Source organism: Salmo trutta, chromosome 29, assembly GCF_901001165.1.
Source record: "Salmo trutta chromosome 29, fSalTru1.1, whole genome shotgun sequence".
NCBI lineage: Eukaryota > Metazoa > Chordata > Actinopteri > Salmoniformes > Salmonidae > Salmo > Salmo trutta.
The window spans coordinates 24,145,136-24,161,174 of NC_042985.1; the positions used below are offsets into that span (position 1 = coordinate 24,145,136).

Genomic DNA, 16,039 nt, shown 5'->3' on the forward strand with positions numbered 1-16,039 from the left:
TGGTGCTCCATGGGACGTTCAAAGTTTTGGATAGTTTTTTATAGCCCAACCCTTATCTGTACTTCTCCACAACTTTGTCCCTGACCTGTTTGGAGAGCTCACTTGGTCTTCATGGTGCCGTTTGCTTGGTGGTGCCCCTTGCTTAGCGGTGTTTCAGACTCTGGGGCCTTTCAGAACAGGTGTATATATATACTGAGATCATGTGACAGATCATGTGACACTTAGATTGCAAACAGGTGGACTTTATTTAACTAATTATGTGACTTCTGAAGGTAATTGGTTGCACCAGATCTTATTTAGGGGCTTCATAACAAAGGGGGTGAATACATATGCACACACCACTTTCCACTTTCCAGTTTCCTTTTTTATTAAGTCATATTTTTTCATTTCACTTCAACAATTTTTACTATTTTGTGTATGTCCATTACATGAAACCCAAATAAAAATCCATTTAAATTACAGGTTGTAATGCAACAAAATAGGAAAAACGCCAAGGGGGAAGAATACTATTGTAAGGCACTGTAGTAGGCATTTATATCATATTTTTGGTGGGTGGTGCTTTCCTGTTTTTCTCTAAGCAAGGTAGTGTTCACTAGCCAAAACGGGTCCCCAAAAATGTAGCACAATTGTTGTTTTTTTATATACGAATTCCAATTCATACAATATTGTATGCATTTGTAAGTGCTTAAGATCCAGGACTGCATCTTTAAATAAGGCTAAAATAATTCTAACTATACCATAATCCTAAATTGAAGGCGATATGTTTCAGTTATGGATTTCAGTCACATCAGTTCAAGCTCTTGCTTGCTTATAGTTAAAGCTTTGTAAAATAGGACAACCTATCATTCAGAGTATCTCCCTCGGAAATCAAATCCAATCTTCCTGTCTGACAATTAAAAAACATGGTTGATGACTATCTGTTTGACATCATATTTATTTGACATGGGGGAAGGCCCAACCACTTGTTTGGCTTGTAAAATCCAGTGCTCAAAGAGTAGGCTTGGAATGTGTTTTCTCTAGACCTGTGGTTCCTCCAGCATCCCAGATGCCTTTGCAGCAGGGATAGGACTGATACTCTGTAGGCAGCAGATCAAAGGGCCTCTACCTTCTCTCTTACAGAACAATCCTAAGGACAAATGTCAATATTCTGCTGTACCCTGAAATTACAAATACATCAGTTATTAAATGAACGAAAACATGCTAATATGCTTCATATCAAATAATTATATAATATATTATACTTCAATAACCTACGAATAGTACCTAAACTGAGTTTTGGCCAAAAAACATATGGTGATGAAATGATTTGGTGTCACAGAAATGTACAATGTTAAACACAAACCGATGCCAAAAAGTGAGTTATTCCAACAGGACGTCAAGAAAACAGGTGTGAATACATATTGATACACTGAGTGGGAGTGAGATGAGATATTGTGTTAAACGACTGTTATTACACAACTACTCATACCAATGCCAGTGATTACACAATTAGGAACACTTATCACAGACAGTTGAGTGGAAGAATGCAGATTCTCTGGACTATTGATTCAGCTCCCCACTCTGCTCTCCTTCCCTTCCTCCTCCTATCCATCTTTCTTCTCCTCTTCTACTCCTCTCTTCTCTTGTCCTCTCCTTTATCCTCTTGTCCTCTTCTTTCCTCACTCTGACCTCAGTCTCTGACAGCTTCTCGGCTCTGGGACCAATCAGCAAACATGAGGACAGACATCTCTTCTGAGAAAGCTCAGTGTGAGAATCCTGCGAATAGAGCTGAAGCATGAATAAGCCATTTTGAACAAACAGACTGTGGGTACATACAGTACACAACTAGGGCAAAACAAACAGCATGCTGCCTCCCAGGGGCTCGGCAAGCGCTGACCCAGCCCCAAGATCAGCTCCCTCAACAGGGCAATGGTTGTGTGGGGCCAGGCCTGGTCCTTCCTGTCTAGACCAGGGGAGATAGGGTTAATGAAATGCTCAACGCCATCTGAGCACTGTCTGTGGCATTCATCCTCAGCTTTTTCCCTCTGAAGCAGACCGTCACAGCTAAGGAGCCCGACACACACACACCTCCGTCTCTTTCCCTCGCTCTCTCTCTCTCTATTTCACCCCCCATCTCCTCTCCATCCCCTCCACCCTCCTTACACTCTGTTTCATTGTGGAATTCTAACTCCCCCCCAGCCGCCTACACCTCTCTCTCTCCTCTCTTCTCTCTTCCCCCTCTCCATCTCTCTGTCAGTGAAGAAGCATTGTTTATGAGAGTCTGAGAAGAATAAGAATAAATGGTGGTCAATAGTTCAGCGTGTTTGCTCGCGCAGCTTTGTTAATATGGATGACTGGGCCCAGCCACGAAGGGGGAAATGTGTGTGTCTCAAGAAGCAGCAACAGTGGGCGGTGGGTGGCCAGGCCTGCCAACAGAGCACCTGGACGGTGTTAATCATAGCATAAACACTGCCCCGGACCGGCCCGCCTCGGCCCGACACCCAACATTCGGCCCAGCGAGCTGCTCCTCCTTTACCGCATACACACGCATCCAAGCTAGCATGTAGCGTTGCACGTACAATAACATGCATCTACACGCACAAGTACGCATGCATATAAATACACACACACACGGACACATGTACAGATGCCGACATACTGCACGGATACAGATACATATTTAACATCAGGCTTTTCATTTTATACAGATGCAGGATCTTCATTTGATCCTCCTTCATTTAATGTACACTTTTACATTTCAGACTTGATTTTCCGTTACGAAAAATGTATCAACCACTACAAAAATGTCCATTCATTATAACCCATGTAATAATTCACATTTCCTGTTGCTGCAGAATTATTTTCCAGCTGTAGCAAAACAGCAAAAAAAAAATTAAGATCATATACCTGTAGTACAAGTCATGTTAATTTCACATACCAAATATACAACATACCAAAAATACAACAAACCAAATACACAACATACCACATATACAACATACCACATATACAACATAGCAAATACACAACACAGCAAATATACAACATAGCAAATATACAACATATACAACATAGCAAATACAGAACATAGCAAATACACAACATATACAACATAGCAAATATACAACATATACAACATAGCAAATATACAACATAGCAAATATACAACATAGCAAATATACAACATAGCAAATATACAACATAGCAAATATACAACATACCAAATACACAACATAGCAAATACACAACATAGCAAATACACAACATAGCAAATATACAACATACCAAATACAGGGCAGATATCAGAAAGCTGCTGAAGGTTAATGTCTTACAGTACCTCCACTTCAAGTGCATCAGTCTGAGCAAAGCAGACTGTCTGTCCACCATTTGGAACCCAGAGGGCAGACATCAGGAGGAAACAAGGCTTCATTTCAGAGAGGATCCATTTTGTGCTCCAACGCCCAGCAGTAGAGACATCCTCCATTAACTAAGAATGCCATTACAGTCCCACTACCCAAGTACCCACTGCTAAGCACTTCTGGGCAGTGGAAGGCAGTGTGTACAGCACTATATGTGGCTCAATGGCATAGTGTACCATTTAGTATGAAGGTATATTAAAACTTAAAATCTGATTTAGACGGAGTCGGTTAATTAGTGGATTTGTAGGGGTATCGCTGTGCTCTGTTTGACTGTTTTGATGAGTCCCGTGAAATTGTAATAGTTCATTTTTATACAACTTTTTATGTATGATCTGTTGGGGAAAGGATACCAAACGTACTCTAAAAATGTACATTTTTTCAAGTAATTTTGCACGCAATCTTTCCTAGAGGGAGTGAATCTGATTTCATTGGTCCTCAACTCGCGGCTCAGTCATTTCATTCAGGGTAAGTGGAGATAGCCGTGAGTTCGCCTGCCCCCAGTGCAGGTTAGTTCTGAAGGATTCATTGCCATAGAAGTGTACCTGGGTAAAAGGTAAGCCACTTTTGTATGACTGGTTATCCAGAGTTTAACTCAGCGTTGACCAAAGTTACCTGACTAACTCCTCAAACCTGCTTCATAGGATACCCCTCTAGTCTTCTTCAAGTCCCCATATTTTGGTTCCAGTTTCAGAGCTGAATGTAAGCATTTTAAGTAGCTCTCTCACACACTAGCTAACCTCCCCAACACTATTGTTTCACTATCAGAGACATTTCCATCCCTGTCACAAAATGAAATACAGCCGTTTTCAGTGTCATATTTCACACACACACACACACACACACACACACACACAAAGCGCACGCACGCACACACACACACCACGCATTAACACACACACAAAAAGCGCACACGCGCGCACACACACACACACACACACATTCACACAGAGGAAAAATACCTGTTCGCTGAGCTCCTCACTTTAACCTCGACTGACCAAAACAGTGTAAATCATCACGGTGGCTCACAGCCACAACAGTGTTTATCTCTGTGAGTCCTGGAGAAGGATAATGTATCATCATCACTGTCACTTTGCATAAAGTCAACCTTTTAATAACTAAACACACAGCCACACTCACAGAGGAATACACATCAGACAGCCAGGACTCTCCATGCTCTCCAGAGGAGGGGGCCCTTGGTCAAGTGCAGCTCCCCTGGATAGGGGAGGGTTTCTGGGGTAGAGGAGTGTCCATGCCTGGCCTGGACACTCTGGATGCTTTATTGCCGTGTGTCTGGGATGGGGTAAACACAGTCAACCTGCCATGTGAGGGAGGAGATGTGTGTGTGTGTGTGCGTGTGAGTATGTGTACGGGTGCAATGTGTGCTGGCGTGTATGTGTGTGTACCATATGGGGGAGATGTATTATCTGTTTAAACTGCCTCAGCACAGCTAGGCCACACAGCAGGCCAGCAGAATATTAGAATCTTACACAACCTGCACCCCTCTCATATCTGCCATAGTTAACATTTTTGGAGGAGCACAACTGTTGGATTACATTCCCTATGAGTCAATTATCCAGCTTGTCAGTGTGTGACAGAGTGGTCTACGCAGCCAAACCTACTCTCAGTCTAGCTTCATCTGTCTATGCTGCTGTGAAGAGAGACCAAGGCCCTGTTAAACAAGGCCCTGTATTCACAACTACCATCCCCCATAATCCTGAGCTCATCCATCTTTCCAGCCTGACCTGACTAAAGGGACATGATGCTGTATATTTCTCCTCAGGAGTCTGAATGTACATTCTAGGAATTGTTTGGTTTCCCTGCTACGGGAATAACCCATCAATCTGGCAACCGCAGCGTCCAGCCATAAACCTGGCAACCGCAGCATCCCGGCCACAACCACACAACACCAGGCAAACCTCAGTTTGCAGGACAGAGGAAAAGACCCACAGCTTTCTGTGGATGGAGATGATGAGGGGGGGGGGAAGGGAGCGGATGGAGATGATGAGAGAGAGAGAGAGAGAAGGGAGTAGAGGTAGAGAGAGAGAAGGGAGTAGAGGTAGAGAGAGAGAAGGGAGTAGAGGTAGAGAGACAGAGGGGTAGTAGAGGTAGAGAGACAGAGGGGTAGTAGAGGTAGAGAGACAGAGGGGTAGTAGAGGTAGAGAGATAGAGGGGTAGTAGAGGTAGAGAGATAGAGGGGTAGTAGAGGTAGAGAGACAGAGGGGTAGTAGAGGTAGAGAGACAGAGGGGTAGTAGAGGTAGAGAGACAGAGGGGTAGTAGAGGTAGAGAGAGAGAAGGGAGTAGAGGTAGAGAGAGAGAAGGGAGTAGAGGTAGAGAGAGAAGGGAGTAGAGGTAGAGAGAGAAGGGAGTAGAGGTAGAGAGAGAAGGGAGGTAGAGAGAGAAGGGAGTAGAGAGAGAAGGAGTAGAGAGAGAAGGGAGTAGAGGTAGAGAGAGAAGGGAGTAGAGAGAAGGGAGTAGAGGTAGAGAGAGAAGGGAGTAGAGAGAGAAGGGAGTAGAGGTAGAGAGAGAAGGGAGTAGAGAGAGAAGGGAGTAGAGATAGAGAGAGAAGGGAGTAGAGAGAGAAGGGAGTAGAGGAGAGGAGAGGAGAGGAGAGGAGAGAGAGAATCTGAGCAACGCAGGTAATTTTAGCAAAATATCTGATTTCCCAGCAAAGGATATAGGGAGGGGTGGGGGTGAGGGGGGTGGATGTTGTATTACCATCAGTGGACTAAGAATTGGGTAGAGCTGAGAAGAGTCATGGACAATATAGAAGGGGAGGTGAACACGTATCATTTTTACACCTCTTCTCCACTGCCATCTCAAAGCAGCTGCAGTACCTTGCTCTCAGCCCATTAGAGCATCTTCACTGATACCCCACATTGATGCAGTACACTCAGATTCTTCACTAATACCCCACATTGATGCAGTACACTCAGATTCTTCACTGATACCCCACAAGCACAGGGCAGTGTCTACCACAGATTACATGTCTCACACACATCTTCTGCACCCTCTCAGCCGACAAGGTTAAGCTCCAAAGGTTGCATATCTGTAACACACACACACACACACACACACACACACACACACACACACACACACTGACCCGTATACCTGTGAGCCCCAGCCCTGCTCCATCCACTCACACATTGATTAACCCTGCGAGTGTTTGCCCATTAGAGCCTGATCTGCACAAATCAAACCAATATGTGAACTCTGTGATTAGAGTCAGAAGTATTAACACGCCTTTCACTCAGAAACCAAAGCCAGGCGCATTCCATTGGCTCTCGCCTATCTTTGGAATAAAATACAAATATGTCACGATGAGGGAGGGAAAATGTTGGGGGGTGGTGGACTTTATCAGGCGGTAAAAAAATGTCACCTTTTCTTTCAATTTTTATGATTTGGGAGCAAACACACATATACACATGACCAGAACCCCCCCCCCCCACACACACACACACACACACACACACACACACTGACACATAATCAGTTGTGAAAATATTTTGCTCACGTCAACTATCCAGAGGCCACTTAAGCTGTGCTGCTCTCCCAAGTGGGCTCCAGATCAGAGGAGAACACTGGAGTCTACCCCACCTTCTCTGCTGACAGACCTCCCTGAAACCCACCAGCCTGCTCTGGCCAGGCCTGGCTGCCTTTCACCTGTAAAGACTCTGGCTCCTCTAGAATACGAGCCAATAACCCTGCAGGGCGAAGGGAAGCCATACAACAGTCTTTCTTAGTGTACAGACAGAGACCCCGACACTGAGCTACTGCCAAAGACATAAATGCCCTTTGTATCGTTTACACTGTCCAAAAACCCCAAGCAAAAGAAAATATGGAGAGAGGGAGAGACATTGGAGTACAATGGCTGCATAGTGAGGTAAAGGGGAGGTAAAGGGGAAGTTGTTTGACCACACTGCGTGGGTGAGGTCACAGAGACGTTAGGCTACAATGGCAAAGTGAGGATGTGTATTTACTCTGGGGGAGATATTCCTCTGCCCTTCCCCATCCTCATCCACACGCTGACTCAATGGCTAATATGAGTGGAAACTATTGGACATTCACTCTCTTTCCCTCTCCTTTCTACCACACCCATATTTTAACCCCTCAATTGACTTGTCTGCGCCTTAAAAATCTGTTTGCTATCTTGAATCAAAGCGAAAATATGGTGTATTCCCAGTTCAGAATAGTTGTCTTTTTTCTTTTTTTAAATGGTGCAAATTGAAGAGTCATATTTTGGTGATGGACTGATATGATGATATCACCCATCTCCCAGAAAGCTGCTTGGCATGGATGTTAGACTGAACAGGAAGTGAGCGTTAGGAACAAATTGGTAAGAGGAAGGAAATGTTTAAGTCCAGAGATGATAGCTCGCTGGTGATTCTCCTGCAGCATATCGGATTGTTACAGAACCATTTAGTTAATCTGGAGGCCAGTAACGTGCCTCAGATAAGATAAATACACACAACCTAGAACTTGAAAAAATGGCAATATACCGCAATGTTGTACGTGATTGTTCAAGGTACGATACCATCAAAGAGATTCATGCAAGTTGGAAAAATGTGGACGGATTATGATTTGTTAAATTATTTTTGTTTATTTCTGCAAAACAGGACTGTACATATTTCTGCAGCACAGGGCTCAAAGTGAAATAAAATTATAATTAAGCAAATCAACATTTGATCGGTCCACTTTTGTCATTTTATGTAAGTTGAGGATAACAAGGTAATTTATGTTAACAACCAAGTTAATTCTCTCCGTTCAATATCTAACTTCACCAGTGCTTTGTTGTATCCTTACCTAGTATTTCATCCACTAGGAACACCTTAGATTCCCATAGACCCCCCACTTCTGGAACCATCACCCATTCTCCGGATCTCCTACCTCCCCCTTGGGGTGGCCAGCCGAAACGTGTCCCATCAGCCAGCACGGTGAACGGGAATAGGAGGACACGCTAAGGTTTGGCTCTGCTCTCCGTTTGCACGTTCATTCAGGTGGATTTGGATCCTTGGTCAGATACCGTATGTACGCTGGACACCGACACCAAAACACTTCACGTATGACTGGACTGAACATCCCTACCCACACTGCCTTTTCCTTTCTCTCATACCTTTACTACCTACAGTTCCTATATCCCTGCCAGCCTCCTACACTCTGACTGACTGGGAGTTTCCATTGACCTCTGCGGCACCGGGGGGTAAACAATCAGGGCATTAAAGTGCATAGCAAGGCTGAGCATGGTAGGTCAACCAACTACCATTGATGGTTCAGCAAACAACTGAACAACACCATAACAAACCATGAGTTCATGTATTGTCAAGGGCCACACTAAGGGCTAATAGGCTAACATACAGTGGCCTAAACGAAGTCAAAGTAACACATTACGTAAAGGCTACAAGGCTAACGCTGATGTTATGACCCACACAGTCAGTCTCTACCTCTGTTATTCCAGGAGGGGAAAAAGTTGGAGTCAGTCTACCAAACAAAAGAGGTATTTACAGTTGTCTGCCCCAACCACCGTTTCCCCCTGAACCCCTTTCTCCTACCCCTCCCTCACCAGTGTGACGCAACATTCCTACCTTATTGACATGTTTTAGTTGCAGATGGGATGTGTAACGTGGCGTGCCCACCCGAGTGGGCGGTAAGGTGCACATGTGGGCAGCAGCCCTGTAGAGGAGGCAGTCAGGCCTGTAGCTGTGGAGTTCTGGAGAATCTTTCTCCACACAGGTTTAGTCTAGCAGCCCGGTGGCCCCACATCTGGCCACTCTGACCACCAACACCATCATCATCACAACCACCACAACTACCTCCACCACAGTAAGGCACGTGAGACCCTCTACCCAGCCCTGAGCAGCCTGGCTCAGCCTAGCCCAGCCAATACAACCCCTTCCCTGCTCCATTATTAAGACACACTGATAATAAGAAGATTGTGGGAGCAGCTTTTGACATCATCGATCATAGTCTGCTGTTACAACTTTACATCAATAACATGCCTGTCAATCTCTCCTGGTTTAAAGAAGAGGAGAGATTGACTGCATCACTACTTGTCTTTGTGAGAAGTATTGACATGTTGAAAGCACTGAGCTGTCTGTTTAAACAGCTCAGACATCCATACATACCCCCACAAGACATGCCACCAGGGGTCTCTTCACAGAACAGACTGTGAAATGCACAGTACTACATAGAGCCATGACTACATGGAACTCGCTTCCACATCAAGTGACTCAAGCAAGCAGTGAAAACAGATTTAAAAAAACAGATAAAACTACACCCTTATGGAACAACGTAGACTGTGAAAACTCACACACACACACACACTCTATATGCACATACATTGTAATGTAGTATTGTGGAATTATACATTTTGTATTGTATATAGTGGTAGAGTATTTTTTTTAAATAAAAAATCTTTAACCTTTATTTAGCTAGGCAAGTCAGTTAAGAACAAATTGTTATTTACAATGACGGTCTACCAAAAGGCAAAAGGCCTCCTGCAGGGACAGGGACTGGGGGGGGTTGGGATTAAAAATACAAAATAAAATACAACAGGAGGTAAAGTTGGTGTACCCCAGGAGTAGCTGGTGATTTCGCAACAGCTAATGGGGATCCTAATAAATACTAATGTTTGTATGATGTACTGTTTTATTTTATTTGTGATGTAGTTGTCTTAATCTTAATCTTGCCTTGGCAGAAGCTACTGGGGATCCTTAATAAATACAAATACAATAATTATGAGTGAGTAATCGACCATGAGAGTATCAAAACAACATTTTATCATTATTTATTATAGCAGCTAAATAATAGTGTTGTGTTGGCTCCATTGGAGTTGATTAGCCATCTCCTGTTAACTTTACCATAGCTGGCTAACGGTAGCTCCTGTTCTGTAACGTTAGCTAGATCAATTATCCTGTTCCCCGCCAACTCCTCGTTTCTTGAAGTCATGGAAAGAAGCCTTTTATTATCAACTTGCAAATAACACACTTTAGACCAACTAGCTCCGACACGAGAACTTTCTGAGGTAATACTTACAGCTCAATCCAGCGCGCAACAAATATAAATAAAGCTGAGCCAGTTCAAACGGGAAACCTGAGTGTGGCGGCATCAGCTGATTGCATTAGCGGATATTATACCAAATGGATTCAGACTCTAATGACATGCGGTCCATTTGAGTTGACCAGTTCTACACATTCTTCCTCAATGCGGATGTCACGTGTACGCATGCGCTGCTGTAACTCACTACGCTTGCTGTTTCTGATATCCCACCACCACCGCAGCTTCCACTGGTCTGGGTTCTGGGTTTCTTCCTTCCTGATTATTTTTCAATAGTCAAACCGAAACCAAACCGAACGCAAAAAGCATTAAATCGCCAAACACTCAATCTGGACAGTTTTATCTCAATCTCTTCATTCAAAGACTCAATCATGGACACTCTTACTGACCGTTGTGGCTGCTTTTCATGATGTATTGTTGTCTCTACCTTCTTGCCCTTTGTGCTGTTGTCTGTGCCCAATAATGTTTATACCGTGTTTTGTTCTGCTACCATGTTGTGCTGCTACCATGTTGTTGTCATGTTGTGTTGATGCCTTGTTATGTTGTCTTAGGTCTCTTTTTATGTAGTGTTATCTCTCTTGTCGTGATGTGTGTTTTGTCCTATATTTATATGTTATTTATTTTTAATCCCAGGCCCCCGTCCCCGCAGCAGGTATTTTGCCATTTGGTAGGCCATCATTGTAAATAAGAATTTGTTCTTAACTGACTTGCCTAGTTAATTAAAGGTTCAATAAAATAAATAAAAGCACTAACTGTCATGTGATTGGTTGATAAGCCATCACTCATAAAATAACTAAGTAGGCAGGACCTCCACTCACATTAATAGACTGGTCTTAGATCTGTTTATACTTTTGCCTACTCCATTGTAATTTTCAAGCTAAACATGGCTCCATTTGCATGACAATTCCATACATAATTGCCAAGAGAGCAGAAACAGATTAGCACCAAGGCAAGGTAAATTAATGCCCTTCCATGTTCCCAGTGACACTTAATTTCATTGTGAGGGCAATACTAACATTAGAACATGTCAACAACAAAGCACATTTTATAGAATGTTTGACTTTAGAATGTTGTTAGTGTTGATTTGATTTGAAACCAGTCTGCTGTCACGTCTTGACCCTAGTAACATGTCATTTTCTATAGTAGTGTAGGGCAGGATGTGACAGGGGGTGTTTTTGGGCTGATCTATGTTTTCTAGTTCTATGTTTAAATTCTAGTTTTCTATTTCTATGTTGGATTGTTTGGGGTTGATCTCTAATTGGAGGCAGCTGATCCTCATTTGCCTTTGATTAGAGATCATATTTAAGTAGGGTTTTTCCTCATTGTGGTTTGTGGGTTATTGTCTTTTGAGTAGTGTGGTGTCCTCTCTGTGTCATGGTTTGTTGGTTTGTATTTTCAAGTAATTAGTGTATAGCATTCAGTTTCACTTTTAAGAAATATGTGGAACTACGAAAATGCTGCATCTTGGTCCACTCCTTCAAACAGCCGTGACACTGTCATTTCCATGGTGATTCTAAATCATAAGAATACAGCACATTGATATTTGAGTAATGTTATACAGTATAATTATTTATTTTGTTGTAGTGGAAGTAAGATAAGATTCAACATGATAGGATGAGATAAGATGTATTATCAATTTCTTCATGAATACCTTGTTAATAAATCAATTATTTTATTTAACTATTAAAAACGGTGGTGTCTTTTTTTGTGTGTGTGTGTGTGTGTAAGCAGTAGCAGTGAGGGCTCACTGAGGGTGTAGGGGGTTATAAACAGGGATTGAGCGGAGCCGTCTCTCGTGGTCTGCATGTGTCCAGGCCTCTCACAGTTCAGCACACACAGCACACGAGGGACAGCATTCTGAACCTGCTCTCATATACTCCTTATTTCCCTCTTTCCATCTCTCCCTCCCTCCATCTCTCTCACACTCTCTCTGGTAATCCTATTCCTTACTACATCCCAACCTACCCAGTCCTCAACCCAATGGTCAACTATTTAGCATACATGAAGGCATTACTGATAAATACAGAAAAAAATATACCGTATTTTTTTTTTTATTATATGAGCGTTTCATATATCTTACATTCTGCAAATGTAAGATAGGCTGGGAGCTCTCCCCCCCACCCCCATCTTCCTCCTCAAAGTGTGTATTTCCCCCAGCCACCTCACACATAAGACTTATGTTCCAGAACCTCTTTTTCCCAGTCATCAGATCATTTTCCACTACCCTCCATCCCGCCTGAGATTCCTCTCACATACACATACACACGGGAGATCGGGAGTGCCGGGGCTCACATGCAATGGCAGAATTCCAGCTGCGTTGTTCGGATGTCCTCTCTTCCTGCTATTCTATACATGTCACCAGGCTGTTCTGTATGGTGCTCTTATGGGAGACGAGCTGGCGAGAGATTTGTCTGCGTCAGGCCCTGAGAGGTGCGCACACACACACATATACACACACACAGCCCGAGGGGGGAACAGTGAGTGATCCGTCACTGGTCCCAGTTCTGTTGTAACTGCAGGTCTGGCGTCTCTGGCTGATGGCTTACTCTGTCTGAGTCCCTGACTTACAACATGGAAAGGCCAGCCTGGGAGATCCCTGGTCTCTGTCTGAGTCCCTGACTTACAACATGGAAAGGCCAGCCTGGGAGATCCCTGGTCTCTGTCTGAGTCCCTGACTTACAACATGGAAAGGCCAGCCTGGGAGATCCCTGGTCTCTGTCTGAGTCCCTGACTTACAACATGGAAAGACCAGCCTGGGAGATCCCTGGTCTCTGTCTGAGTCCCTGACTTACAACATGGAAAGGCCAGCCTGGGAGATCCCTGGTCTCTGTCTGAGTCCCTGACTTACAACATGGAAAGGCCAGCCTGGGAGATCCCTGGTCTCTGTCTGAGTCCCTGACTTACAACATGGAAAGGCCAGCCTGGGAGATCCCTGGTCTCTGTCTGAGTCCCTGACTTACAACATGGAAAGGCCAGCCTGGGAGATCCCTGGTCTCTGGCTGATGGCTTACTCTGTCTGAGTTCCTGACTTACAACATGGAAAGGCCAGCCTGGGAGATCCCTGGTCTCTGGCTGATGGCTGATGTGATTGGTCAAGGCAGGATGTGTTTCCAGTAGCAGGGTTCTAACCTCACGACACAACAGGCTGAAGAACCTGTAGAGGAAGTTCTCATCCTCTCTGTCTCATTGGGGTGTGTTACTACATGGTGTAACAGTAGTCCAATATTGGACATGTTTCCTACCAAAGGTCTCTACCTCAAGTGTGTTATATCTCCACCGACTAGTTACAGATCTATCAACATTTGGCATTGAGCTCAATGTTGACAGAACATCACAGCCAGATTTCTCTTTCTACCTCTGACCACATTCAACATTTATTATGTTAAAAGGAATCTATATACAGCATCTGACAGCCCATAAGAACAGTAAAGTACCTCATGGCCAGACGAGTCTAGCAGGAATCAGACAGTGCTGTAATAGATGTCATTTCTCCCTGTAGCTCTCTATAAATCACAAAGGCTCGTTATTCATCAATCATTTCCATTCAAAAGCCGTCCGGCATTTTAATTGTTCCCATCTCGCTGCGGGCTGAGTTCCTCTGACAGGAATATGAATCGCTCTTGTGGTTAATGAGCTCTGACCATCCATCCCAGCCTAAGAAACACGCACGGCCCCATGCCTTCACTCATGTATTCCTACCTCTCTTTTTTTCTGTATTTCTCGCTTTCTCTGTATCCCTCTCTCTCACTTTCTCTCTCTCCATACCCCTCTCTCTCTTTTTCTTTTTTGTACCCCTCTCTCTCCCTCCTGTACCTCTCCCTCTCGCCCCGGCCTGCTGATAGAATTAGGCAGCTCTTGAACCATACTGATCACACTTCCTGATGCAATTACCGTTAACCTGTGTGGGCCAGTCGTCCCAGCATGCCCTGGGCTCAGGAGGAGGGGGGGGTGTTTAAACAGCGCTCTGCAGGGAGCAGCGTGCCACCCACCCACAGGAGGAGCGTGGAAAACACTTCAGCAGACAGAAAGAGTTTCAGCAGGGGATGGGGAGAGGATGGCGCGGGGGGTGAGGAGGGGCGATGGGGCACTGATCTGTTTTCACAGGGTGAGAGCAGTCAGGAATTACCCACTTGGAATGAAATGTTAGGAAATGTTACATTACAGACAGATGTCTTTCAGTCTTATGTGGAATCCCTGGGGTCCAGTTACACACACTGTATACAGAGAGACAGGGAAGGAACCAGAGATGAAGGGAGAGATGGAGAGAGGGAGAGGGAGAGAGAGAGGGGGAGAGCGAGAGAGAGAGAGAGAGAGTGTGTGTGTGAGAGAGAGAGAGAGAGAGAGAGAGAGAGAGAGAGAGATGGAGGGCTTTTGAGGTGTAACGAAAACCAGGATTCTTTAAATTCACAGTAATTTGGGTGTTGCTTACAGAAGAGAGATTCCCCCCTCGGTACTGTATGCATGTTTTTGTAATCATACCTGAGAAACTACCATACAGGTCAGAAAGCTGAGTTCTGAGGTTTGACATTACATTACTGCTATGTCAAAATGTCAGAATGGCTCCAAGTGCATAACAACAAAATGTATTTTATTAACTGTTTAGAGCCTCAGGTTAGTTCTCTATATATATTCAGTACATCATCCAGATAGTCATATGTAGAGCTCTATATTCAGGACATCATCCAGATAGTCATATGTAGAGCTCTATATTCAGGACATCCTCCAGATAGTCATATGTAGAGCTCTATATTCAGGACATCCTCCAGATAGTCATATGTAGAGCTCTATATTCAGGACATCATCTAGATAGTCATATGTAGAGCTCTATATTCAGGACATCATCCAGATAGTCATATGTAGAGCTCTATATTCAGGACATCATCCAGATAGTCATATGTAGAGCTCTATATTCAGGACATCCTCCAGATAGTCATATGTAGAGCTCTATATTCAGGACATCATCCAGATAGTCATATGTAGAGCTCTATATTCAGGACATCCTCCAGATAGTCATATGTAGAGCTCTATATTCAGGACATCATCCAGATAGTCATATGCAGAGCTCTATATTCAGGACATCATCCAGATAGTCATATGTAGAGCTCTATATTCAGGACATCATCCAGATAGTCATATGTAGAGCTCTATATTCAGGACATCATCCAGATAGTCATATGTAGAGCTCTATATTCAGGACATCCTCCAGATAGTCATATGGTCGTGGGAGAATGTGTATTTTATCCATTCATTCAGACAAAATATTGAAATATTCAAACAGGTCTTTAGAATACTATACAACAACTGGCAATCATTGTCATAGCTAAAATCTCCCAGCAAATAGAACATATACAAACATTTTTGTTTAGGGCGTTTTCACATGAAATTCAGTTTGTGAGATTTCTACAAAATACTTTTTACTTTCACAATACCTGACAAGAACCGGTTTAGAGTACAATTTGCGAAATGCACATTCTACATGAAGTTAGCAAGCTAGCTTGTTTACAACAGTCAAAAATGTCCACACTACCTGGTTCTCAGGTCCTGGATATTGGACCGGCTACTCACACAGATCCAGGATGTGTTTCAG

The 16,039-nt window shown here is 43.8% G+C and overlaps 1 long non-coding RNA gene across 1 annotated transcript; it reads right to left on the bottom strand.

Moving 5' to 3' along the window:
• Positions 1–915: 915 nt before the first annotated feature.
• Positions 916–10,606, bottom strand: LOC115167163 (uncharacterized). Its single transcript, XR_003870445.1, has 2 exons — positions 10,432–10,606; positions 916–1,755 (listed from the first exon to the last, which is right to left on the bottom strand). It is a non-coding gene; the product is annotated as an uncharacterized LOC115167163 (long non-coding RNA).
• Between the last annotated feature and the right edge of the window lie 5,433 nt (positions 10,607–16,039).